The sequence below is a fragment of the Ambystoma mexicanum genome, chromosome 3q (genome assembly GCF_040938575.1).
Source record: "Ambystoma mexicanum isolate Mex_15411 chromosome 3q, UKY_AmexF1_1, whole genome shotgun sequence".
NCBI classification, from domain to species: domain Eukaryota; kingdom Metazoa; phylum Chordata; class Amphibia; order Caudata; family Ambystomatidae; genus Ambystoma; species Ambystoma mexicanum.
This window is the reverse complement of record NC_090926.1, coordinates 79446670-79472519: the sequence shown is the minus strand read 5'-3', so window position 1 is coordinate 79472519 and position 25850 is coordinate 79446670.

Here is a 25850-nt window from a genome sequence, read left to right as displayed (position 1 = left end):
GTGAAACGTGGTATGCCCTTCCTTGTAACACCTTTTCCCCAGCTTACCAGGTAGGATACCTAGTAACTCAACCCCTCACCCCCGTATCCCCTACAAAAACTATTTCTCAGGGACAGTTCACTGTGCGCGACAATGGACTAACACCAGAGCCGTATACCTGACACGTACCAACACCATGGTCAGGCAAGGTCAGGCAATTATAGATCATTACACACACCTGACTTCCATCACTCTTACATACTCGGATGAAAGGCAGAGCACAGAAGCATACTCTGAGCAAGGCAAAACACATTCGGAAACAGCAGTTCCAAGATGGCAATTTAATACAAGGAGAAAGACGGCAAGACCAGAAAAGGTTGCGAGGACGGAAGCACCCTTGACCTGCGAAGACCGTTACTTTCATGAGCCTTTGAAAGTAAGAAAATCAAAGACCAGGAACTGAGCCTGATCAAACCTGCACAGTGTATCGGAGGTAGCCTGGCTCTCCCGTGTCGATAACCAAGGCGCAGAGGAGCGATTAACGCTGTGGTACTGTCCTTGGCCCCTACAACAAAGCAGCATCAGAAAACACAGACCAGCTGGTGAGTCGGAGAGACTGATACGAAACCAGCTTGTGTTTTGATCCAAGGTTGCAAGCGGAAACATTGTACTAAGAGAACAGTATGTGAAGCATCTGGGATGAGCAATGGGATTATAATTGGAAGTCAAAGGAAGTAGTTGAACTTCATAATTGAACTTTGGGAGGCCAAGAAAAGATAACAAACACAGAGTGGTCTGGCACCATGTGGTTGCTCATTCGAAAGTCTCTGTTGGAATCAAACTGATGCTGAGTGTGAGAAAAAGGAATATTAAGATCGAAGTGGTCATGCAACGGTTCAAGCTAAACCCTGTGCATATTCGAAAATGTTTGATAGTTTAAAGTACATTACAATTGGTGTGAGCCTGGCTGAGGGCAACTAATGGAGCGGAAGAAAGGGATCGTAGCCTGGCCGAGGGTTTTCCGGAGGGAACCATGAGTCACAAGAGAAATAATTGTCTGAACATAGTTGAAAATGGATCTGAGCCTGAAAGAGGCGGATCCAAAGTTGGACTTTCATTTTGGAAAAGGGTCTGAGCCCGGCTGAGGGGGATCCAGTGTGAACACCCAAATTGAATACTGAAAAAGAAAAAGAAAGTTTCTGTATTTTTTGTATACCAGGCCCTCTGAGACTTACAAGAAGTAAAGAGGCTTTGACACAGAAGGTCTTGAACTGTGTAATTAGAACTGTATCCACGTGCTGCAGAAGCCAGAGTGTGTGCTTTGCTCGAGTGAACTGCCTTGTCCCATGCTGAAAACACAGGGAAGGTAGGTCAACAGCCCCAATATCCTGACTTATAATTTTGTGAACACTTCTTTGTTTTTCATGAATATCCCCCACATTATTTGTAAATTAGTGGTAAGGATAGGAAATAGTTTCGCTTTAGTATAAGCCCTTTTTTATTTTACAAGATTCCACTAAGACTGCATTATTATTCTTTGATGGTCGTAGCTTGCCCCCATCTGTAGATTTGGGTTTAGATAGGCGTTTATCACACCCTTGTGCAAGTTCAAGAATCACCTTTGAACTGTGGTCACTTGTGTCTGTTTTACGGTTGATACCATGCCTTCCTTACAGTGAAGGTGGATAGGGTGGGGGTAGGATGAGTGGGTGGGAATAGAGAGGGTGCAGTTAGGGTGGGTGGCATAGGGTTACAGAGTGTAGAGTTGGGTGTAGAGAGAGAGGACGTAGAGAGAGTGGTGTAGAATGAGGGGGGTAGATAGAGTGGGGGTGGGGTGAGTGAGTTGGGGTAGAGAGAGTGGGTGAGGGTGTAAAGGGTGGGGTAGGGTGGGTGGGCGGGGGTATAGAGGCTGGCAGTAGAGTGGGTGTGGATGGAGAGGGTGGAGGTATGGTTGGTTTGGGTAGAGAAGATGGAGGTAGACTTGGTGGGTGGGCGTAGAGAGGGTGGGGTAGTGTGGGTGGCTGGGGTAGAGAGAATGGGGTAGCATGGGAATAAAGCAGGTGGGTGGAGTAGAGAGAGTGAGGGTAATATGGGTGGGGGGTTATAGAGAGTGGAGGTAGACTTGATGGGTTGGGTAGAGCAATTGGAGGTAGGGTTGGTGGGTGTAGGTAGAGAGAGTCGGGGTAGGGTGGGTAGGTGGGCTAGAGAGAGTTGGTGTAGGGTGGGGGTAGAGAGAGTGGAGGTAGTCTTGGTGGGTGGGGTAGAGGGAGTGGGTATAGGGTGGTTCTGTAGAAGTATGTAGAGAGAGTGGGGGTAGGGATGGAGGGTGTAGAGAGAGTGGGGTAGGAATGGTGGGAATAGAGAGACCAGGGGTAGGATGTGTGTAGAGACAGTGGGGGTAGGGTGGGTGTAGTGAGAGTGGGTTAGGGTGGGTGTTCAGTAGTGGAGAGTTAGGGTAGGGTCAGTGGGTCGGTGTAGATATCATGGTGGTAAGATGGATGGGTGGGGGTAGACAGAGTGGGGGTATGGTGGGTGGGTGTAGAGAGTCAGGATAGGATGGGTGGATCGGTGGGGTAGAGAGAGTGGTGATAGGGTGGGTTTAGAGAGAGTAGGGGTAGGGTGGATGGGTGGGTGTGGAGAGAGTGTGGTAGTATGCGTGGATGGGTGAAGAGAGAGTGTTGGCCGGGTAGATAGGTTGGGGTAGAGAGAGTGGGGGTAAAGTGGGTGGGTTTACAGAGTGGTAGTAGGGTGGATGGTTGGGGCTAGAGAGAGTGGGGTTAGGGTGAGTGGGTGGGGTTAGAGAGGGTGGTAGTCAAGAGGGTGGGGGTAGAGAATGTGGGAGTATAGGGGGATATGGCGTAGAGAGTGTGGGGTGGGTCGGTGGGTTTAAAGAGAGTGGGGGTAGAGTGGGTGGGGGTAGAGAGAGTGAGGGTAGGGTGGGTGTAGATAGAGTAGAGGTAGGGTGGGTGGGTGTAGAGAGATTGGGGGTAGGGTGGTGGAAGGTTTAATGGGTGTGGGTTAGAGAGAGCAGAAGTAAGGTGGGTGGCTGTAGAGAGTGGGGTAGGGTGGATGGGTGTAGAGAAAGTGGGTATAGGATGGGTACACAGAGTGGGGGTATGGTTGGTGGGTTAGAGAGGGAGGTGGTAGGGTGGATGGGTTGGAGCAGAGCAAGTGGGAGTAGGGTGGGTGGTTGGGGTAGAGAGGGTCGTGAGGGTGGATCTTATCAGTTAGAGAGTATGGGGTTGGAGGGGTGTCTTTGGGTAGACAGGGTGGGGTTGAGTGGGTGGGTGAGTTTGGGCAGAGAAGATTGGTGCGGTAGACTTGGTGAGTGGGGGTAGAGAGAGTAGGGGAATGTGGGTGGGCAGGGATCAGAGGATGGGGTATAGTCAGTGTAGGGTGGGTGTAGAGAGAGTTGGGTTATGTTGGGTGGGGTTAGAGAGAGTGATGGTAGGATGTGTGTGGTGATAGAGAGAGTCGGGGCAGGGTGTGTGGGTGGGGTAGAGAGAGTGGGGATAGGGTTGGAGGGTGTAGAGAGAGTCAAGGTAGGGGGTGGGTTGGGGTAGAGAGAATAGGCATAGGGTGGGTGGGTGTAGAGAGTGAAGGGGTAGGGTGGGTGTGTGGGGGTAGAGAGAGTGGGGGTAGGGTGGGTGTAGAGAGTGAGGTTGGGTGGGTGGGGCTAGAGAGAGTAGGGCTAGGGTGGGTGGGTTGGGGTAGAGAGAGTGTGTGGGGGTAGAGAGGGTAGGGTTTGGGTTGGTGGGTGGGGTAGAGAGAGAGTGGGGGTAGGGTGGGTGGGAGTAGAGAGAGCAGGAGTAGGGTGGGTGTAGAGAGAGTGAGGCTAGGGTGGTGGTAGTGAGAGTGGGGGTAGGGTGGGTAGGTGTAGAGAGAGTGAGGGTAGGGGTAGGGAGTGTGGGTCAGTGTGGAGAGACTGGAGGTAAGATGAATGTGTGAGTGTAGAGAGAGTCAGGCTAAGGTGGGTGGGTGTAGAGAGTTGGAGTAGGGTGGGGGTAGAGAAAGTGGGGTAGAATGGGTTTAGAGAGCGTGGGTGTAGGGTGGATGAGTGGGTGTAGAGAGAGTGTGGTAGGGTGGGTGGATGGGTGTAGAGGGATATGATATGATAGTTTATTTATATAGCGCATATACACAACGTGTTTCAAAACACTTCAAGGCAAGGGAGGGAACAAGGGAAAATACAATGACATTCTTACAGGCCAGGAACAGTAAGGATGTGAAATTAACTATCATACTCGGCCTGAAGACCTTTCAGATAGTGCAAGTGCTAACACATAGATAAGGAAGTGAGGGGGAGAGTGGGAAGGAAATGGAAGCAGACAGGAGACTACATTACTAGGCCTAACAACGTTTCTGGTGAAGCCGGAGAAAAGCAAAAGGCGAGGGAGAGGGGTGCAGAAAGGGAGGGGAGGAACAAAACAAGCAACTTTGGAATTAGGCTTGACGACATTTCAGATAGTCCTGGAGGGGGGGGGCAATTAAGCGGATGGGGGAGGAGACCGACGAGGTTGCTATTGTTAGGGAGAATTCTCAAGAATTTGCTAATTTCCTTTACCTTTTGAGACCCCCAGCAACTTTGCTGGATTTCTAGGATTTTATTTTTTTACCAGGGAAGAGGGTCAGCCTTTTTTCCCACTCTTCCATGTATTTTGATGTGTGTTTTACTTTTGTGTTCTTTGGTTATGGAGTTTTAAGACAACTCCATAGGCATTGGGCCTCATTCCGAGTTTGGCGGCAGCCATGGAGCTATTAGCTCCATGGCTGCCGCCAAACCGGGTTCCTTTACCGTGTTCCCAGAATAGGGAATTCCCAGGCCATTCCAAATTCGGAGGGCCCCGTAATTCCTCCCTCTGGGAACCCGGGCCCGGACCTTCCCCATTCCCATCTGAGCCCCCTTAGGGCTCAATGGGAATGGGAGAGGGAGCTAACAACGGGCCGATTACGACCGGCCTTTTCTTAGCTCCAGCTTCCCCTCGCGGGACACGGTAACAACGCCTGGTTTTACCAGACATCCTTACCGTGTCCCGCGAGGGGACCTTGTAATTTCACGGAACGGGTTTAACGGGTCTGCCTCCATTAGCGGAGCCCGTTAACCCGTTCCGCGAATCTCGTAATGAGGCCCATCATCTTTTTCTGTGTGTCACACAGCAGCTTCTGTGCAGTGGCACAGGGATGTCTTTCAGACTTCCTAAGGTTTAAGTACCTTCTCTGAGACTGACTACTGTCTCCCAGAACATGTAAAGTTAAACTGACTTTACTAGTCCCTTTAAATTTACAGACCCAGCACACACTATCTTCCTATAGAGTGCTGGAGGGGTTGCCTAGCATCCCCTGAGTCAAAACAATCATGTAACAGTCAAATGTTACCTTTTCCTACTTTAAATGGCTGGTGGCAGCGGTTTAGATCAAACTAGCATGATTTTTCCCGACCGCGAACAACGGTAGCTAAAAATCGGGTCAGCAATGTTTTTCAATATGGTGCCCAAGACCTTCTGTGAAAACAGACTCCGGTCAACTTTTTTCAACATTTCTTTTAGGAAAGGTCCTTCTTATATTTGTCTCTGTGCTCCAAACCAGGTTTGGTCCCTTTGTTCGCTGGCCTATGGCGGCTTCAGTAATGAAGCCCTCCTCTGGCGCCTGAGTGTCTGGAGTAGACAGGATATAAGGGACGTGCCCGAAACTCCCTGTGCTTAGTCTCCTAGGAGACCTGAATCCACTCTGGTGTGATTGGGTGGCTGGCTGCCCAGCAAGGACAGCCACCCTGCTGTCTGAGTGACAGCCGTGCTGGAATGAATGGGGGAAAACTGTTTAAAAGCCAGTCTCGGGGACTTGGAAAGCAGAGTCGACCACTGAAACCAAAGAACCGAAGACGAGCTGAAGGAAGAGGACTGCTGCAACTACTGGACAACCGGTGAAGCCCTGCTGCAGGTCCGAATTGCCTGAAACTCGAATTTACAGAGAAGCCCTTTAAGTTTAACTTCTTCCCTTGAGTTTGGTGGAAACAACCATCTTGCAAGCCACCTGGACACCCTCCCAATCCTGGTCGAATTTTCTTCAGAGTGCTGTTGAAAACCAGATAGCCAAGATGAAGGAAACTAGCTTGTGGACTTTAAGGCACTCACACCTTAAACCGACATTTTCCTAAGATTGTGGCCTCATCCCTGGGCAGTGCAGGAACCTCCCGACGTCCTCCTTCTTGTCGCCACGACTGAAGCTCAGGAACAGCGAGATCTTCTCGAACTGCCAGGAACAGCGAGATCTGATCGAACTGCCAGGAACAACTGCCTCAGCTACAGCTCTTCTTCACTTTAAAGGTACTGTGCAAACGTGATGTGGGAATCTTCTCAGCCACGGTGAAAGTTTGTGAAACTTTTCTGACTTCGAAGACTTATTCTTCCCTAAACATTTGTCTAACTTTTCGCCTGACCTGTGCTATCCTATACTAAGACTCTGAAACATTGACTTTGGACCAGGCCTATGAACTGAATTGATAGTTGCAGTTTACTGAAACCCTTTGCCCTGCCTATAAACTTATTTGTGCTGTTGATTCTTATAACCTTGTGTTTTTGCCCCTTCTTGAGGTATCTGAAGTGCTATTTTGCTCCCACTTCAGGGGAGATGAACTTGTTCAGTAACTTATTGGTTGTGTATTTGTAGTATATTAGTATATGATATTGAGCTGCTCTTGCTAGTGTAATGTTTATAAACGTACTGTGTAAATAAATGTATATTGTTTTACCAAAAAACCCTGAATAAGTGTTTTTTCAAATCACGGTATTTGTTGGTCCTATGTGTAACTTGTTCTACTGCTCATTCAACTCTTGAGATAAGTCTGGCTGCTCACCCACTGCTACCACATACCTGTGTAGTACAGGCTTGTACCAAAGGTGAAATTGTACTGACTCTTGTAGTCTTAATTGCATGTAGTGTTCCCCCAAGGATACTGCATGTGATTCTGCCTAAAGGCTATCATACTAGGCCCAGGGACAATTCTGATAGAGAAAGTGCATAGAAGAAAGTAAGGGGAGGAGGGAAGGAGATAGGAAAAGGGAGAAAGGGAGAGGAGGAGAGAACAGAGAGTAAGCAGTCATAAAGAGTGGAGGAGCAAGAGGGGAGAGCGAATACAATTGAAGAAGTCAGTAGTAACACATAATGTTGCAAGCCAGGGTACAAGATGAAGATGGGAACAGCATTATTCAGAGCCACCATGAGTAAAAGATGCAAAGGAAGTCCACCATGAGAATTGAGAAAGGTGACGCACCGTGAAACAATGAAGTCCATAAAAGCAAGTCCAGCATTGGCCACAAGACAGTGATGGTCAAACCAGAATGTATCAGGACAGACTCCTGCAGAAGTAGGCTGGTCAGGGAGGGAGGGGGAGATGGGTAGAAGATTCAAGCAAAACAGACAACACCTGTGAGCGAGAAGGGTGGGGGGCACAAGGAAACATCACAGGGGGAACAAAGAGGGTTGGGTGGGTGTAGAGATAGCGGGGTTTGGGAGAGTATACAGGGAGTGGTGGCAAGGTAGATGTAAGGGTAGAGAGAGTGCGGGTAAGGTGACTGGGTGTAGAGAGTGGCAGTAGGGTGGGTGGGTGTGGTTAGAGACAGTAGGGCTAGGATGGGTGCATGTACAGAGTGGGGTAGCGTGGGTAGGTTAGAGAGAGGGGGTAGGGTGGGTGGTTGGGGGTAGAGAGGGTGGGGGTACTGTGGATGGGTGGGGGTAGAGAGAGTGGGGGTAGGATGGGTAATTTTGGTAAAGTAGGTGGGGGTAGGGTGGGTGGATGATTATAGAGAGGGTGAGGGTACATGGGGTAGGTGTTGAGAGTATGGGTAGGGTGAGGGTAGAGAAAGAATGGAGAGGGTGGGTGTAGAGAGAGTGGGTGTAGAGAGAAAGTGGAGTAGGGTGGGTGGGTGTAGAGAGATTAGGGGTGGGGTGGTGGTAGGCTGGCTCGGTGGGGGCCAAGAGCATGGGGATAAGGTGGGTGGGTGTAGAGAGTGGGGATATGGGCTAGATAGAGTGGGGGTAAGGCTGGTTTATAGAGTGGGGGTAGGGTGGATGGGTTAGAGAGAGAGGTGGTAGGGTGGGTGGGTTGGAGAAGAGAGAGTGACGGTAGGGTGGATGGTTGGGGTAGAGAGTGGGTGCATACGGGTGGGGAGAGTGGAGGGAGACATGATGGGTGGGGTATAGAGAGTGGGGGGAGGATTGGTGAGGGCAGAGAGAGTGGTTGCAGCTTGGCCGGATGGGTGTAGAGAGAGTTGGGGTAGGGGGTCGGTGGGGGAAGAGAGAGTGGGTGGAAGGTGGGTGAGGTTAGAGGGGGTTGAGGTATGCTTGGTGCTTGGAAGTATAGAGAGTGGGGGTAGGGTGTGTGGGTATGTAGAAGTATGTAAAGAGAGTGGGACCAGGGCTGGTGGGTATAGAGAGAGTTGGGGTAGGGGTGGTTGGGTCAGTGGGCATATAGAGAATGGGAGTAGGGTGGGTCAGATTAGAGAGTGAGGTAGGGTGGGTGTGTGGGGCAGAGCGAGTGGTGGTAGGATGTGTGGGTGTAGAGAGTGGGAGTAGGGTGGGTGGGAGTATTTGGGTAGAGAGGGTAGGGGTAGGGTGGGTGGTTGGGGAAGAGTGAGTGGTGGTAGACTTGGTGGGTGGGGTAGAGAGCGTGTGGGTAGAGACAGTTGGGGTAGGGCGGGTAGGTGTAGAGAGAGTGGAGTTAGGGTGGGTGGGTGTCCAGAGAGTGGGTGTAGGGTGGGTGGGTGGCAATAGAAAGAGTGGTGATACAGTGGTTTTCTTGGGGGTAGAGTGAGTGGGGGTAGGGTTGGTGGGTGTAGGTAACATGTGTGTAGGGGGGGTAGGTGGGGTTTGAGAGACAGGGGATAATGTGGGTGGGGGTAGAGAGAGTGGAGGTAAACTTGATGGCTGGGGGTAGAGTGAGTGGGAGTAGGGTTAGTGGGTGTAGGTGGAGAGAGTGTGCATAAGGTGGGTAGGTGGGGGTAGAAGGAGTGTTTGTAGGGTTGGGGTAGAAAGAATGGGGTTAGGGTGGGTGTACAGAAAGTGGGGGTAGAGGGAGTGGGGTAGGGTGGGTAGAGGTAGAGAAAATGGGCGAAGGGTGGGTGGTGTGGTAATCCTGAAGGTGTCTCACCCGCTAGTCCCCAGGGATCGGTCATCCAGGTGGCCTGACCATGGCTGTCGCTTTTGGATCCAGATCCTGGGGTGGACCAGTGTGGGAGGATCACCTCGATGAGGGGTCTTTGGGGAGTGGAAGTGGGACACTGGAGGGTGAAACGTGGTATGCCCTTCCTTGTAACACCTTTTCCCCATCTTACCAGGTAGGATACCTAGTAACTCAACTCCTCTCCCCCGTTTCGCCCACACAAACTATTTCTCAGGGACAGTTAACTGTGAGCGACAATGGACTAACACCAGAGCCGTATACCTGACACATACCAACACCATGGTCAGGCAAGCTAAGGCAATTATAGATCACTATACACACTGACCTCCATCACTCTTACCCACACAACTGAAAGGCAAAGCACAGAAGCATACTCTGAGCAAGGCAAAACACATGTGGAAACAGCAGTTCCAAGATGGCAATTTAATACAAGGAGTAGACGGCAAGACCAGAAAGGGTTGCGAGGAGGGAGGCACCCTTGACCTGCAAAGACTGTTACTTCCGTGAGCCTTTGAAAGTAAGAAAACCAAAGACCAGGAACTGAGCCTGATCAAACCTGCACAGTGTGTCAGAGGTAGCCGGGCTCTCCCGTGTCGATAACCAAGGCGGGGATGAGCGATTGCTGCTGTGGTACTGTCCTTCCCTCCTCCAACAAAGCAGCATCAGAAAACACAGACCAGCTGGTGAGTCGGAGAGACTGATACCAAACCAGCTTGTGTTTTGATCCAAGGATGCAAGCGGAAAAATTGTACAAAGAGAACAGTGTGTGAAACATCTGGGATGAGCAATGGGATTATAATTGGAAGTCAAAGGAAGTTGTTGAACTTTATAATTGAACTTTGGGAGGCCAAGAAAAGATAACAAACATAGAGTGGTCCGGCACCACGTGGTTGCTCATTCGAAAGTCTCTGTTAGGAATCAAACTAATGCTGAGTGTGAGAAAAAGGAATATTAAGATCGAAGTGGTCATGCAAAGGTCCAAGTTAAACCCAGTGCATACTCGAAAATCTTTGATAGTTTAAAGTACATTACAATTGGTCTGAGCCCGGTTGAGGGAAACTAATGGAGCGGAAGAAAGGGGTCGAAGCCCGGCCGAGGGGTTTCCGGGGTGAACCATGAGTCACAAGAGAAATAATTGTCTGAACATAGTTGAAAAGGGATCTGAGCCCGGAAGAGGGGAATCCAAAGTTGGACTTTTGTTTTGGAAAAGAGTCTGAGCCCGGGTGAGAGGGATCCAGTGGGAACACCCAAATACTGAAAAAGAAAAATAACATTTCTGTGTTTTTTTGTATACCAGGCCCTCTGAGACTTGCAAGAAGTAAAGAGGCTTGGACACAGAAGGTATTGAATTGTGAAATTGGAACTGTATCCCCATGCTGCAGAAGCCAGAGTGTGTGCTTTGCTCGAGTGAACTGCCTTGTCCCATGCTGAAAACACGGGGAAAGGAGGTCAACAGCCCCAATATCCTGGCTTATCATTTTGTGAACACTTCTTTGTTTTTCATGAATATTCCCCACATTATTTGTAAATGAGTGGTAAGGATTGGCAAAAGTTTCTCTTTAGTATAAGCCCTTTATATTTTACAAGATTCCACTAGGACTGCATTATTATTCTTTGATGGTCGTAGCTTATCCTGGGGTAGAGAGAATGGGGTAGCATGGGAATAAAGCAGGTGGGTGGAGTAGAGAGAGTGAGGGTAATGGGGGTAGGGGGTTAGAGAGAGTGGAGGTAGATTTGATGGGTTGGGTAGAGCAAGTGGAGGTAGGGTTGGTGGGTGTAGGTAGAAAGAGTGGGGGTAGGGTGGGTAGGTGGGCTAGAGAGAGTGGGTGTAGGGTGGGAATAGTGAGAGTGGAGGTAGTCTTGGTGGGTGGGGTAGAGGGAGTGGGTGTAGGGTGGTTCTGTAGAAGTATGCAGAGAGTGGGGGTAGGTATGATAGTATAGATAGAGTCAGGGCAGGGGTGAGTGGCAGTAGGGTGGGTAGGGGCAGCAAAGGTGGATGTAGGCTGTGTGGGTGGGATAGAGAGGGTGGTGCCACAGTGGGTAGAGATAGAGATTGTGGGGTAGGGATGGAGGGTGTAGAGAGAGTGGGGTAGGATGGGTGGGAATAGAGAGACCAGGGGTAGCATGTGTGTAGAGAGAGTGGGGGTAGGGTGTGTGTAGTGAGAGTGGGTTAGGGTGGGTGGGTGTAGTGGAGAGTTAGGGTAGGGTCAGTGGGTCGGTCTAGATAGCATGGTGGCAGGATGGATGGGCAGGGGTGGAGAGAGTGTGGGTATGGTGGGTGGGTGTAGAGAGTCAGGATAGGGTGGGTATATGTGTGGGGTAGAGAGAGTGGTAATAGGGTGGGTTTAGAGAGAGTAGGGGTAGCGTGAATGGGTGGGTGTGGAGAGAGTGTGGTAGTATGCGTGGATGGGTGAAGAGAGAGTTGAGGCCGGTTAGATAGGTCGGGGTAGAGAGAGTGGGGGTAAAGTGGGTGGGTTTAGAGAGTGGTAGTAGGGTGGGTGGTTGGGAGTAGAGAGGGTGGGCTTAGGGTGAGTGGGTGGGGTTAGAGAGGGTGGTAGCCAGAGGGTGGGGTAGAGAAGGTGGGAGTACAGGGGGGTATGGGGTAGAGAGTGTGGGTTGGGTCGGTGGGTTTAAAGAGAGTGGGGGTAGGGTGGGTGGGGGTAGAAAGAGCATGGGCTGTGTGGGTGTAGAGAGAGTGAGGACAGGGTAGGTGTAGAGAGAGTAGAGGTAGGGTGGGTGGGTGTAGAGAGATTGGGAGTAGGGTGGTGGTAGGATTAATGGGTGTGGGTTAGAGAGAGCGTGAGTAAGGTGGGTGGCTGTAGAGATTGGGGTAGGGTGGATGGGTGTAGAGAAAGTGGGGATAGGGTGGGTACACAGAGTGGGGGTATGGTGGGTGGGTTAGAGAGAGAGGTAGTAGGGTGGATGGGTTGGAGCAGAGCGAGTGGGATTAGGGTGGGTGGTTGGGGTAGAGAGGGTCGTGAGGGTGGATCTTATCAGTTAGAGAGTATGGGGTTGGAGGGGTGTCTTTGGGTAGACAGGGTGGGGTTGAGTGGGTGGGTGAGTTTGGACAGAGAAGATTGGTGGGCATAGAGAGGTTGGGGTAGACTTGGTGAGTGGGGTTAGAGAGAGTAGGGGAATGTGGGTGGGCAGGGATCAGAGGATGGGATATAGTCAGTGTAGGGTGGGTGTAGAGAGAGTTGGGTTAGGTTGGGTGGGGTTAGAGAGAGTGATGGTAGGATGTGTGTGGTGCTAGAGAGAGTGGGGGCAGGGTGTGTGGGTGGGGTAGAGAGAGTGGTGATAGGGTTAGAGGGTGTAGAGAGAGTCAAGGTAGGGGGTGGGCTGGGGTTGAGAGAGTAGGCATAGGGTGGGTGGGTGTAGAGAGTGAGGGGGTAGGGTGGGTGTGTGGGGGTAGAGAGAGTGGGGGTAGGGTGGGTGTAGATAGTGAGGTTGGGTGGGTGGGGGTAGAGAGAGTAGGGTTAGGGTGGGTGGGTGAGGGTAGAGAGAGTGTGTGGGGGTAGAGAGGGTAGGGTTTGGTTTGGTGGGTGGGGTAGATAGAGAGTGGGGGTAGAGTGGGTGGGAGTAGAGAGAGCAGGAGTAGGGTGGGTGTAGAGAGAGTGAGGGTAGGGTGGTGGTAGTGAGAGTGGGGGTAGGGTAGGTAGGTGTAGAGAAAGTGAGTGTAGGGGTAGGGTGGGCGGGTCTGTGTAGAAAGACTGGTGGTAGGTTGAATGTGTGAGTGTAGAGAGAGTCAGGCTAAGGTGGGTGGGTGTAGAGAGTTGGAGCAGGGTGGGGGTAGAGAGAGTGGGGTAGAATGGGTTTAGAGAGAGTGGGTGTAGGGTGGATGAGTGGGCATAGAGAGAGTGTGGTAGGGTGAGTGGATGGGTGTAGAGGGATATGATATTATAGTTTGTTTATATAGCGCCTATACACAATGTGTTTCAAAGCACTTCAAGGCAAGGGAAGGAACAAGGGAAAATACAATGGGCCTCATTACACGGTAAGCGGTAAGGGTTTACCGGTACTGGTATTTTACCGGTACCGGTAAACCCTTACCGCCTTACTACGAGGTCCCTTTGCGGGTTGGAGAATTTAACGCCTGCTTTTTGCAGGCGTTAAAAACCAACTCGCAAAGGGACCAGGGAGCTAATTACGGTACCGCAATTTGCGGAGCCGTAATTAGCACCTTCCCCATTCCCATTATGCCCTATGGGGCAAAAATGGGAATGGGTAAGGGCAATGGGGAAAGGGGAATTACCGCCCCACCAACCTTGGAATAGGGCGGTAATTCCCCTTTCCACCAAGGCGGTGCCAGTATTTTACCGGCATGGACCAAGGTGCTAATAGCACCTTGGTCCACCGCCGTCCGTGTAATGAGGCCCTATGACATTCTTACAGGCCAGGAACAGTAAGGATGTGAAATTAACTATCATACTCAGCCTGAAGACATTTCAGATAGTGCAAGTGCTAACACATAGATAAGGAAGTGAGGGGGAGAGTGGGAAGGAAATGGAAGCAGACAGGAGACTACAGTACAAGGCCTGATGACATTTCTGGTAGAGCCGGAGAAAAGCAAAAGGTGAGGGAGAGGGTGCAGAAAGGGAGGGGAGGAACAAAACAAGCAACTTTGATATTAGGCTTGACGACATTTCAGATAGTCCTGGAGGGGGAGGGGCAATTAAGGGGATGGGGGAGGAGACAGACGAGGTTGCTATTGTTAGGGAGAATTCTCAAGAATTTGCTAATTTCCCTTAACTTTTGAGACCCCCAGCAACTTTTCTGGATTTCTAGGATTTGATTGTTTTACCTGGGAAGAGGGTCAGCCTTTTTTCCCACTCTCCCATGTATTTTGATGTATGTTTTTCCTTTTGTGTTCTTTGGTTATGGAGTTTTAAGACAACTCCATAGGCATTGGGCCTCATTACGGGTTTGGCGGCAGCCCTGGAGTTATTAGCTCCATGGCTGCCGCCAAACCGGGCTCCTTTACCATGTTCCCAGAATAGGGAATTCCCGGGCCATTCCGAATTCGGAGGGCGCAGTAAATCCTCCCTCTGGGAACCCGGGCCCGGACCTTCCCCATTCCCATCTAAGCCCCCTTAGGGCTCAATGGGAATGGGAGAGGGAACTAACAACGGGCCGATTATGACCGGCCTTTTGTTAGCTCCAGCTTCCCCTCGCGGGACCCGGTAACGACGCCTGGTTTTACCAGGCGTCCTTACCGTGTCCTGCGAGGGGACCTTGTAATTTCACGGAACGGGTTTAACGAGTCCGCCTCCAATAGCGGAGCCCGTTAACCCGTTCCGCGAATCTCGTAATGAGGCCCATCATCTTTTTCTGTGTGTCACACAGCAGCTTCTGTGCAGTGGCACAGGGATGCATTTCAGACTTCCTAAGGTTTAAGCACCTTCTCTGGGACTGACTACTGTCTCACAGAACATGTAAAGTTAAACTGACTTTACTAGTCTCTTTAAATTTACAGACCCAGCACACACTATCTTCCTATAGAGAGCTGGAGGGGTTGCCTAGCATCCCCTGAGTCAAAACACTCATGTAACAGTCAAATGTTACCCTTTCCTACTTTAAATGGCTGGTGGCAGTGGTTTAGATCAAACTACCATGATTTTTCCTGACCGCGAACAACGGTAGCTAAAAATCGGGTCAGCCATGTTTTTCAATATGGCGCCCAAGATCTTCTGTGAAAACAGACTCCGGTCAACTTTTTTCAACATTTCTTTTAGGAAAGGTACTTCTTATGTTTGTCTCTGTGCTCCAACCCAGGTTTGGTCCCTTTGTTCGCTGGCCTATGGCGGCTTCAGTGATGAAGCCCTCTTCTGGCGCCTGAGTGTCTGGAGTAGACAGGATGTGAGGGAGGTGCCCGAAACTCCCTGTGCTTAGTCTCTGGGGAGACCTGAATCCACTCTGGCGTGATTGGGTGGCTGGCTGTCCGGCAAGGACAGCCACCCTGCTGTGTGAGTGACAGCCGTGCTGGAATGAATGGGGGAAAACTGTTTAAAAGCCGGTCTCTGGGACTTGGAAAGCAGAATCGACCACTGGAACGAAAGAACGAAGACGAGCTGAAGGAAGAGGACTGCTGCAACTCCTGGACAACCGGTGAAGCCCTGCTGCAGGTCCGAATTGCCTCAAACTCCATTTACAGAGAAGCCCTTTAAGTTTAACTTCTTCCCTTGAGGTTGGTGGGAACAACCAACGCGCAAGCCACCTGGACACCGTACCAATCCTGGTCGAATTTTCTTCAGAGTGCTGTTGAAAACCAGATAGCCAGGGGGAAGGAAACTAGCATGTGGACTTTGAGGCACTCACACCTTAAACCAACATTTTACAAAAATTGGGGCCTCATCCCTGGGCAGTGCAGGAACCTCCCGACGTCCTCCTTCTTCTCCCCACGACTGAAGCTCAGGAACAGCGAGTTCTTCTCGAACTGCCAGGAACAGCGAGATCTGCTCGAGCTGCCAGGAACAACTGCCTCAGCTACAGCTCTTCTTCACTTTAAAGGTGCTGTGCAAACGTGATGCGGGAATCTTCTCGGCCACGGGGAAAGTTTGTGAAACTTTTCTGTCTTCGAAGACTTATTCTTCCCTAAACATTTGTCTAACTTTTCGCCTGACCTGTGCTATCCTATACAAAGACTCTGAACCATTGACTTTGGACCAGGCCTATGAACTGAATTGCTGGTTGCAGTTTACTGAAACCCTTTACCCTGCCTATAACATTATCTGTGCTGTTGATTATTATAACCTTGTGTTTTTGCTCCTTCTTAAGGTATTTGAAGTGCCATTTTGCTCCCACTGCAGGGGAGCTGAACTTGTTCAGTAACTTATTGGTTGTGTATTTGTAGTATATTAGTATATGATATTGAGCTGTTCTTGCTAGTGTAATGTTTTCAAACTGACTGTGTAAATAAATGTATATTGTTTTACCAAGAAACCTTGAGTAAGTGTTTGTTCAAATCACTGTATTTGTTGGTCCTATGTGTAACTTGTTCTACTGCTCATTCAACTCTTGAGATAAGTCTGGCTGCTCAGCCACTGCTACCACATAACTGTGTAGTACAGGCTTGTACCAAAGGTGAAATTGTACTGACACTTGTAGTCTTAATTGCATGTAGTGTTCCCCAAGGATACTGCATGTGATTCTGCCTAACAGCTATCATACTAGGTCCTGGGACAATTCTGATAGAGAAAGTGCATAGAAGAAAGTAAGGGGAGGAGGGAAGGAGATAGCAAAAGGGAGAAAGGGAGAGGAGGAGAGGACAGAGAGTAAGCAGTCATAAAGAGTGGAGGAGCAAGAGGGGAGAGCGAATACAATTGAAGAAGTCAGTAGTAACACATAATGTTGCAAGCCAGGATACAAGATGAAGATGGGAACAGCATTATTCAGGGCCACCATGAGTAAAAGATGCAAAGGAAGTCCAGCATGAGAATTGAGAAAGGGTGACGCACCGTGAAACAATGAAGTCCATAAAAGTCAAGTCCAGCATTGGCCACAAGACGGTGATGGTCAAACCAGAATGTATCAGGACAGACTCTTGCAGAAGTAGGCTGGTCAGGGAGGGAGGGGGAGATGGTAGAAGATTCAAGCAAAACAGTCAACACCTGTGAGCGAGAAGGGTTGGGGGGCACAAGGAAACATCACAGGGGGAACAAAGAGGGTTGGGTGGGTGTAGCGATAGTGGGGGTTGGGAGAGTATACAGGGAGTGGTGGCAAGGTAGATGGTAAGGGTAGAGAGAGTGCCGGTAAGGTGGCTGGGTGTAGAGAGTGGCAGTTTTTAGAGACAGTACGGCTAGGGTGGGTGCATGTACAGAGTGGGGTAGCATGGGTAGGTTACAGAGAGGGGATAGGGTGAGAGGTTGAGTGTAGAGAGGGTGGGGGTACTGTGGATGGGTGGGGGTAGAGAGAGTGGGGGTAGGGTGGGTAATGGTGGTAGAGTAGGTGGGGGTAGGGTGGGTGGATGATTATAGAGTGGGTGGGGTACATGGGGTAGGTGTAGAGAGTATGGGTAGGGTGAGGGTAGAGAAAGAATGGAGAGGGTGGGTGTAGAGAGAGTGAGTGTAGAGAGAACGTGGAGTAGGTTGGATGGGTGTAGAGAGATTGGGGGTAGGGTGGTGGCAGGCTGGCTCGGTGGGGGGTCAAGAGCATGGGGATAAGGTGGGTGGGTGTAGAGAGTGGGGATATGGGCTAGATAGAGTGGGGTAAGGCTGGTATATAGAGTGGGGGTAGGGTGGGTGGGTTAGAGAGAGAGGTGCTAGGGTGGTTGGGTTGGAGAAGAGAGAGTGACGGTAGGGTGGATGGTTGGGGTAGAGAGTGGGTGCATGCGGGTGGGGAGAGTGGAGGGAGACATGATGGGTGGGGAGACATGATAGGTGGGGTAGAGAGAGTGGGGGCAGGATTGGTGTGGGTAGAGAGAGTGGTTGCAGGTTGGCCGAATGGGTGTAGAGAGGGTTGGGTTAGGGGTCGGTGGGGGAAGAGAGAGTGGGTTGAAGGTGGGTGAGGTTAGAGGGGGTTGAGGTATGCTTGGTGCATGGAAGTATAGAGAGTGGCAGTATGGTGTGTGGGTATGTAGAGGTATGTAAAGAGAGTGGGGCCAGGGTTGGTGAGTATAGAGAGAGTTGGGGTAGGGGTGGTTGGGTCAGTGGGCATATAGAGGGTGGGAGTAGGGTAGGTCGGATTAGAGAGTGTGGGAGGGTGGGTGTGTGGGGCAGAGTGAGTGGTGGTAGGATGTGTGGATGTAGAGAGTGGGAGTAGGGTGGGTGGGAGTATTTGGGTAGAAAGGGTAGGGGAAGGGTGGGTGGTTGGGGAAGAGTGAGTGGCAGTAGACTTGGTGGGTGGGGGTAGAGAGTGTGTGGGTAGAGTCAGCTGGGGTAGGGCGGTTGGGTGTAGAGAGAGTGGAGTTAGGGTGGGTGGGTGTCCAGAGAGTGGGTGTAGGGTGGGTGGGTGGCAATAGAAAGCGTGGGGATACAGTGGTTTTCTTGGGGGTAGATTGTGTGGGGGTAGGGTTGGTGGGTGTAGGTAGCATGTGTGTATGGTGGGTAGGTGGGGTTTGAGAGACAGGGGATAATGTGGGTGGGGGTAGAGAGAGTGGAGGTAAACCTGATGGCGGGGGGTAGAGTGAGTGGGGGTAGGGTTAGTGGGTGTAGGTGGAGAGAGTGTGTATAAGGTGGGTAGGTGGGGGTAGAAGGAGTGTTTGTAGGGTTGGGGTAGAAAGAATGGGGGTAGGGTGGGTGTACAGAAAGTGGGGGTAGAGGGAGTGGGGTAGGGTGGGTAGAGGTAGAGAAAATGAGCGAAGGGTGGGTGGAGTGGGAAACCTGAAGGTGTCTCACCCGCTAGTCCCCAGGGATCTGTCATTCAGGTGGCCTGACCATGGCTATCACTTTTGGATCCAGATCCTGGGGTGGACCAGTGTGGGAGGATCACCTGGATGAGGGGTCTTTGGGGAGTGGAAGTGGGACACTGAAGGGTGAAACGTTGTATGCCCTTCCTTGTAACACCTTTTCCCCATCTTACCAGGTAGGATACCTAGTAACTCAACCCCTCTCCCCCGTTTCGCCCACACAAACTATTTCTCAGGGACAGTTAACTGTGAGCGACAATGGACTAACACCAGAGCCGTATACCTGACACGTACCAACACCATGGTCAGGCAAGGTAAGGCAATTATAGATCATTATACACTCCTGACTTCCATCACTTTTACCCACATAGATAAAAGGCAGAGCACAGAAGCATACTCTGAGCAAGGCAAAACACATGCAGAAACAGCAGTTCCAAGATGGCAATTTACTACAAGGAGTAGATAGCAAGACCAGAAAGGGTTGTGAGGAGGGAAGCACCCTTGACCTGCAAAGTCTGTTACTTCCGTGAGCCTTTGAAAGTAAGAAAACCAAAGACCAGGAACTGAGCCTGATCAAACCTGCACAGTGTGTCGGAGGTAGCCGGGCTCTCCCGTGTCGATAACCACAGTGGGGATGAGTGATTGCCGCTGTGGTACTGTCCTTCCCTCCTACAACAAAGCAGCATAAGAAAACACAGACCAGCTGGTGAGTTGGAGAGACTGATACCAAACCAGCTTGTGTTTTGATTCAAGGATGCAAGCGGAAAAATTGTACGAAGAGAACAGTGTGTGAAGCATCTGGGATGAGCAAAGGGAATATAATTGGAAGTCAAAGGAAGTAGTTGAACTTTATAATTGAACTTTGGGAGGCCAAGAAAAGATAACAAACATAGAGTGGTCCGGCACCACGTGGTTGCTCATTCGAAAGTCTCTGTTAGGAATCAAACTAATGCTGAGTGTGAGAAAAAGGAATATTAAGATCGAAGGATAGAGAGAGTAGGGGAATGTGGGAGGGCAGGGATCAGAGGATGGGGTATAGTCAGGGTAGGGTGGGTGTAGAGAGCGTTGGGTTAGGTTGGGTGGGGTTAGAGAGAGTGGTGGTAGGATGTGTGTGTGGTGCTAGAGAGAGTGTGGGCAGGGTGTGTGGGTGGGGTAGAGAGTGGGGAAAGGGTTGGTGGGTGTAGAGAGAGACAGGGTTGGGGGTGGGTGGGGGTAGAGAGAGTAGGAATAGGGTGGGTGGGTTGGGGTAGAGAGAGTGTGGTGGGGTAGAGAGGGTAGGGATAGGGTTGGTGGGTGGGGTAGAGAGATTGCGGGTAGGGTGGGTGGGAGCAGAGAGAGCAGGGGTAGGGTGGGTGTTGAGAGAGTGAGGGTAGGGCGGTGGTAGTGAGAGTGGGGGTGGGGCAGGTAGGTGTAGAGAGAGTGAGGGTAGGGTGGGCGGGTCAGTATAGAGAGACTGGTGGTAGGATGAATGTGTGAGTGTAGAGAGCGTCAGGCTAAGGTGGGTGGGTGTAGAGAGTCAGAGTAGGATGGGTGGATGGGTGGGGGTAGAGAGAGTGGGGTAGAATGGGTTCAGAGAGAGTGGGTGTAGGGTGGATGAGTGGGCATGGATAGAGTGTGGTAGGGTGGGTGGATGGGTGTAGAGGGATATGATATGATAGTATATTTATATAGCGCCTATACACAATGGGCCTCATTACACGGTAGGGGGTAGGGGTTTACCGGTACCGGTAAGGGCACCGGTACCAGTAAACCCCTACCACCTTACTACAAGTTCCCTTTGCGGGACCCGACTTTAACGGCTGGTTTTACCACCTGTTAAAGTAGGGTGCCACAAAGGGACCTCGGAGCTAATTACGGTACCGCAATTTGCGGTACCGTAATTAGCACCTTCCCCATTCCCTTTATGCCCTATGGGGGCAAAAATGGAATGGGGAAGAGCCTTGGTGAATGGGGAATTACCGCCCCCGCTCACCTTGGAGTAGATGGTAATTCCGCCATCCACCAAGGCGGACACGGTAAAATACCGGTGGCAACCATGGCGCTAATAGCGCCATGTTTACCGCCTACCGTGTAATGAGGCCCAATGTGTTTCAAAGCACTTCAAGGCAAGGAAGGGAACAAGGGAAAATACAATGACATTATTACAGGCCAGGAACAGTAAGGATGTGAAATTAACTATCGTACTCGGCCTGACGACATTTGAGATAGTGCAAGTGCTTACACATAGGTAAGGAAGTGAGGGGGAGAGTGGGAAGGAAATGGAAACAGACAGGAGACTACAGTACCAGGCCTGACAACATTTCTGGTAGAGCCAGAGATTAGCAAAAGTTGAGGGAGAGGGGTGCAGAAAGGGAGGGGAGGAACAAAACAAGCATTTATGGTACTAGGCTTGACGACATTTTAGATAGTCCTGGAGGGGGAGGGGCAATTAATAGGATGGGGGAGGAGACAGACGAGGTTGCTATTGTTAGGGAGAATTCTCAAGAATGTGCTAATTTCCCTTACCTTTTGAGACCCCCAGCAACTATGCTGGATTTCTAGGATTTGATTGTTTTACCTGGGAAGAGGGTGAGCTTTTTTATCACTCTTTCATGTATTTTGATGTGTGTTTTACTTTTGTGTTCTTTGGTTATGGAGTTTTAAGACAACTCCATAGGCATCATCTTTTTCTGTGTATCACACAGCACCTTCAGTGCAGTGGCACAGGGATGGCTTTCAGACTTCTTAAGGTTTAAATACCTTCTCTCGGACTGACTACTGTCTCCCAGAGCATGTAAAGTTAATTTGACTTTACTAGTCTCTTTAAATTTACAGACCCAGGACACACTATCTTCCTATAGAGTTCTGGAGGGGTTGCCTAGCATCCCCTAAGTCAAAACCCTCATGTAACAGTCAAATGTTACCCTTTCCTACTTTAAATGGCTGGCGGCAGTGGTTTAGATCAAACTACCATGATTTTTCCCGACCGCGAACAACGGTAGTTAAAAATCGGATCAGCCATGTTTTTCAATATGGCACCCAAGACCTATCTGTAAAAACAGACTACGGTCAACTTTTTTTGACATTTCTTTTAGGAAAGGTCCCTCTTGTGTTTGTCTCTGCGCGCCAAACCAGGTTTGGTCCCTTTGTTCGCTGGCCTGTGGCAGCTTCAGTGATGAAGCCTTCCTCTGGCGCCTGAGTGTCTGGAGTAGACAGGATGTGAGGGAGGTGCCCAAAACTCCCTGTGCTTAATCTCTAGGAGACCTGAATGCACTCTGGCGTGATTGGGCGGAAAGCTGTCCGGCAATGACCGCCACCCTGCTGTGTGAGAGACAGCCATGCTGGAATGAATGGGTCAAACCTGTTTAAAAGCCGGTCTCGGAGACTTGGAAAGCAGATTCGACCAGTGGAACGAAAGAACCGAAGACGAGCTAAAGGAAGAGGACTGCTGAAACTCCTGGACGACCAGTGAAGCCCTGCTGCACATCCGAATTCCCTGAAAGTCCATTGACAGAGAAGCCCCTTAAGGTTCACTTCTTCCCTTGAGTTTGGTGGGAACAACCAACTCGCAAGCCACCTGGACACCGTCCCCATCCTGGTCGAATTTTCTTCAGAGTGCTGGTGAAAACCGCATAGCCAGGGCAAAGGAAACCAGCTCGTGGACTTTAAGGCACTCACACCTTAAATCAACGTTTTGCTAAGCTTGTGGCCTCATCCCTGGGCAGTGCAGGTACTTCCGAACGTCCTCCTTCTTGTCCCCACGACTGAAGCTCTTCTTCACTTTTAAGGTACTGTGCAAATGTGATGCGGAAATCATTTCGGCCACAGTGAAAGTTTGTGAAACTTTTCTGACTTCAAAGACTTATCCTTCCCTAAACATTTGTTTAACCTTTTGCCTGACCAAATTCTTCTAAACTCTGTGGCAAAGATTTAACTGTTTACTACTAGAACTGTGCTATCCTACACAAAACTCTGAACCATTGACTTTGGCCCATGCCTATTAGCTGAATTGGTGGTTGTAGTTTACTGAAACCCTTTGCCCTGCCTATGAAATTATTTTGCTGTTGATTCTTATAACCTTGTCTTTTTACCCCTTTTTAAAGTATCTGAAGTGCCATTTTACTCCCACTTCAGGGGTGCTGAACTTGTTCAGTAACTTATTGGTTGTGTATTTGTAGTATATTAGTATATGATATTGAGCTGCTCTTGCTAGTGTAATGTTTTCAAGCTGACTGTAAATAAATGTGTATTCTTTTACCAAGAAACCTTGAGTAAGTGTTTGTTCAAATCACTGTATTTGTTGGTCCTATGTGTAACTTATTCTACTGCTCATTTAACTCTTGAGATAAGTCTGTCTGTTCAGCCACTGCTAGCACATAACTGTGTAGTACAGGCTTGTACCAAAGGTGAAATTGTACTGACACTTGTAGACTTAATTGCATGTAGTGGTCCCAAAGGGTACTGCATGTGATTCTGCCTAACAGCTATCATACTAGGTCCAGGGACAATTCTGATAGAGGAAGAGCATAGAAGAAAGTAAGGGGAGGAGGGGAGGAGTTAGGAAAAGGAGAAAGGGAGAGGAGGAGAGAACAGAGAGTAAGCAGTCAAAAAGAGTGGAGGAGCAAGAGGGGAGAGCGAATACAATTGCAGAAATCAGTAGTAACACATAATGTTGCAAGCCAGGATACAAGATGAAGATGGGAACAGCATGATTCAGGGTCACCATGAGTACAAGATGCAAAGGAAGTCCAGCATGAGAATTGAGAAAGGGTGACACACCGTGAAACAATGAAGTCCAGAAAGTCAAGTCCAGCATTGGCCACAAGACGGTGATGCTCAAACCAGAATGTATCAGGGCAGACTCCTGCAGAGTAGGCTGGTCGGGGAGGGAGGGGGAGATGGGAAGAAAATTCAAGCAAAACAGGCAACACCTAAGTGTGAGAAGGTTGGAGGGCACAAGGAAACATCAAAGGGGGAACAAAGGGGGTTGGGTGGGTGTAGACAGAGTGGGGGTAGGGAGAGTATACAGGGAATGGTGGCAAGGTAGATGGGTAAGGGTAGAGAGAGTGCGGGTAAGGTGGGTGGGTGTAGAGAGTGGCAGTAGGGTGGGTGGGTGAGGTTAGAGAGAGTAGGGCTAGGGTGGGTGCATGTACTGAGTGGGGCTGGGTGGGTAGGTTAGATAGAGGGTGTAGGGTGGGTGGTTAGGGGTAAAGAGGGTGGGGGTACTGTGGATGGGTGGGGGTAGAGAGAGTGGGGGTAGGGTGGGTAATGGGGGCAGAGAAGGTGGGGGTAGGGTGGGTGGATGATGATACAGAGGGTGGGGGTACATGGGGTAGGTGTAGAGAGTATGGGTAGGGTGAGGGTAGAGAGAGCATGGAGAGGGTGGGTGTAGAGAGAGTGGGTCTAGAGAGAAAGTGGAGTAGGGTGGGTGGGTGTAGAGAGATTGGGGTAGGGTGGTGGTAGGCTGGATCGGTGGTGGTCAAGAGAGTGGGGATAAGGTGGGTGTGTGTAGAGAGTGGTGATATGGGGTAGATAGATTGGGGTAAGGCTGGTATATAGAGTGGGAGTATGGTGGGTGGGTTAGAGAGAGAGGTGGTAGGGTGGGTGGGTTGGAGAAGAGAGAGTAACGGTAGGGTCGATGGTTGGCGTAGAGGGGAGGGGTAGGGTGGATCCTATTGTTAGGAGAGGGTGGGGTTGGGTGGGTGTCTTTGGGTAGACAGGGTGGGGTTGGGTGGGTGGGTGACTTTGGGTAGAGAGGGTTGGTGAGCATAGAGAGGATGGGGTTAGACTTGCTGAGTGGGGGTGGGCAGGGATGAGAGGGTGTGGTAGAATCAGGGTACAGGGTTGGGTGGGTGCTAGAGAGAGCAATGGTTAGGTGGGTGTAGAGAGAGTGACGGGTAGGGTCAGTATTGTGCGACTGGGGATAGGGTCAGTAGGTGTAGAGAGAGTGGTGGCAGGAGGAATGTGTGGGTGTAGAGAGAGTCGGAGTAGGGTGGGTGGATGGGTGGGGTTAGAGATAATGGGGTAGAATGGGTTTAGAGAGAGTCGGTGTAGGGTGGATGCGTGGGTGTAGAGAGAGTGTGGTAGGGTGGGTGAATGGGTGTAGAGAAAGTGGTGGCAGAGTAGATGGGTAGGGGTCGAGAGAGTGGGGGTAAGGTGGGTGGGTGTAGAGAGTGGCAATAGGGTGGATGGGTTTGGTTAGAGAGAGTAGGGGTAGGGTGGGTGCATGTAGAGAGTGGGGGTAGGGTGGGTAGGTTAGAGAGAGGGGGTCGGGTGGTGGTTGGAGGTAGAGAGGTTTGGGGTACTGTGGGTGGGCGGGGGTAGAGTGGGTGGGGGTAGAGAAGGTGGGGTAGGGTGGGTGTAGAGAGAGTGGGGGTAGAGTGTGTGCATAGAGAAAGTGGTGTACGGTGGGTGGGTGTAGAGAGATTGGGGTAGTGTGGGTTTCTGGGGTAGAGAGAGTGGGGATAGGGTGGGTGTAGAGAGTGAGGTTGGGTGGGTGGGGGTAGAGAGACTAGGGCTAAGGTGAGTGGGTTGGGGTAGAGAGAGTGTGTGGGGGTAGACAGATTAGGGTTAGGGTTGCTGGGTGGGGGTACAGAGAGTGGGGTGGGTGGGAGTAGAGAGAGCAGGGGTAGGGTGGGTTTAAAGAGAGTGAGGGTAGGGTTGGTATCGTGAGAGTGTGGGTAGGGTTAGTTGGTATAGAGAGAGTGAGGGTAGGGTGGGTGGGTCAGTGTAGAGAGAGTGGTGGTAGGATGAATGTGTGGGTGTAGAGAGAGTCAGGCTAAGCTGGGTGGGTGTAGAGAGTCGGAGTGGGTGGGTGGATGGATGGGTTAGAGAGAATGCGGTAGAATGGATTTAGAGAGGGTGGGTGTAGGGTGGATGAGACGGTGTAGAGAGAGTGTGGTAGGGTGGGTGAAAGGGTGTAGAGAGAGTGGTGGCAGAGTAGATGGGTAGGTGTAGAGAGAGTGGGGGTAAGGTGGGTGGGTGTAGAGAGTGGCAATAGGGTGGGTGGGTTTAGTTAGAGAGAGTAGGGGTAGGGTGGGTGCATGCAGAGAGTGGGGTAGGTGGGTAGGTTAGAGAGAGGGGGTAGGGTGGGTGGTTGGGTGTAGAGAGGTTTGGGGTACTGTGGGTGGGTGGGGGTAGAGTGGGTGGGGGTAGGGTGGGGGTAGAGAAGGTGGGGTAGGGTGGGTGGATGGTGATAGAAAGGGTGGGGGTACTGGGGGTAGGTGTAGAGAGTATGGGTATTGCTGGTGGGTGTAGAGAGAGTGTGGGTAGGGTGGTGGTAGACAGAGCAAGGAGAGGGTGGGTGTAGAGAGAGTGGGGGTGGAGTGGGTGTAGAGAGAAAGTGGGGTAGGGTGGGTGGGTGTAGAGAGA